This window comes from Symphalangus syndactylus, chromosome 5 (genome assembly GCF_028878055.3).
Source record: "Symphalangus syndactylus isolate Jambi chromosome 5, NHGRI_mSymSyn1-v2.1_pri, whole genome shotgun sequence".
Taxonomy (NCBI): domain Eukaryota; kingdom Metazoa; phylum Chordata; class Mammalia; order Primates; family Hylobatidae; genus Symphalangus; species Symphalangus syndactylus.
The window spans coordinates 17,830,547-17,832,298 of NC_072427.2; positions in this window are offsets into that span (position 1 = coordinate 17,830,547).

The following is a 1,752-nucleotide window of genomic DNA, read 5'->3' on the forward strand; positions in this document are numbered from 1 at the left end:
GATCGCGCCATTGCACTCCAGCCTGGACGACAAGAGTGAGACTCCGTCTCAAAAAAAAAAAAAAAAAAAATTACTATATAATCCAGCAATTCCCCTATTGGGTATATATTCAAATGAATTGAAAGGAGGGTCTTGGAGAGGTTATTTGTACGCTTGGGAGCACTTCCAGCATGCTCATAGCTGCATTATTCACAATGGCCAAGGGGGGAAGTAGCCTAAGTATTGCTGACTGACAGATGAATGGATAAACAAAGCATGGTATATATATATACAAAGGATCGTTCAGCCTTAAAAAGAAAATTCTGGCCAGGTGCAGTGGCTCAATCCTGTAATCCCAGCATGCTGGGAGGCCAAAGCAGGAGGATCACTTGAGGCCAGGAATTCAAGACCAGCCCGGGCAACATAGTGAGACCCTGTCTCTAAAAATAAAAAATAAAAAAAAATAGTTGCCAGGTATGGGGGCACATGCCTGCAGTCCCAGTTACTTAGGAGGCTGAGACAAGAGGATAACTTGAGCCCAGGAGTTTGAGTCCAGCCTGGGCAACAGTCTCTTAAAAAATACAATTCTGACACATGCCACAACATGGATGAAGACATTGTGCTAAGTGAAATAAGCTAGTCACAAAGTGACAAATAACTGTATGATTCCACTTGTGTGAGCTATCCAGTCAAATTCAGAGAAGTAGAAAGTAGAATGGTAGTTGCTAGGGGTTGAAAAAGGGGGAAATTGGTGGGCGCAGTGGCTCACACCTGTAATCCCAGCACTTTGGGAGGCTGAGGCAGGGGGTCACCTGAGGTTGGGAGTTCAAGACCAGCCTGACCAACAAGGAGAAACCCTGTCTCTACTAAAAATAGAAAAATTAGCTGGCCATGGTGGCGCATGCGTGTAATCCCAGCTACTCGAGAGGCTGAGGCAGGAGAATTGCTTGAACCCGGGAGGTGGAGGTTGCAGTGAGCCAAGATCACGCCATTGTACTCCAGCCTGGGCAACAAGAGTAAAACTCTGTCTCAAGAAAATAAAAGAAAGAAAAGAAAAAGGGGGAAATGGAAAGTTTCAGTTTCACGAGATGAAAAAGTTCAAGATCTGTTGCACAACAATGTGAATAGACATAACACTATTGAACTGTATACTAAATGTAGTTAACATAGTAAATTTTGTTATGTGTATTTTACTATAATTAAAAACATTTTTTTAAGTGAGTACATAGCTTCAGGGAGAAACAAAAAAGTTAAAACAAATATGGCCAGGTGTAGTGGCTCCTGTTTGTAATCCCAGCACTTTGGGAGACCGAGGTGAGTGGATTGCTTGAGTCCAGGAGTTTAGACCAGCCTGGCTAACATAGTGAAACCCCGTCTCTACTAAAAATACCAAAAAAATTAGCTGGGCGGGGTGGCGCATGCCTGTCATCCCAGCTACTTGGGAGGCCAACGTGGGAGGATTTCCTGAGCCTGGGAAGTTGAGGCTGCAGTGAGCCATGATGGCACCCTGCACTCTAGCCCGGGCAACGGGAGTAAGACCCTGTCTCAAACAAAAAACAAAACTTGTGCTCTTTAATAGGGCAATAAGAAATAAATTATCTAAATTCTGTAGCTCTGCTAGTTTCTTGCTGCAGCGCACTGCATCCTCTTGAAAACTGCCTTCTCGAAGGCCAAAGCACCCAGCAAGGCTTAGTGCCCCAGTCCCCCTCCCAAATCCCCAATGAGCCACCCTCCAATCCCAGCTTGAGAATTCACAGGAAGGGCCACTTCACC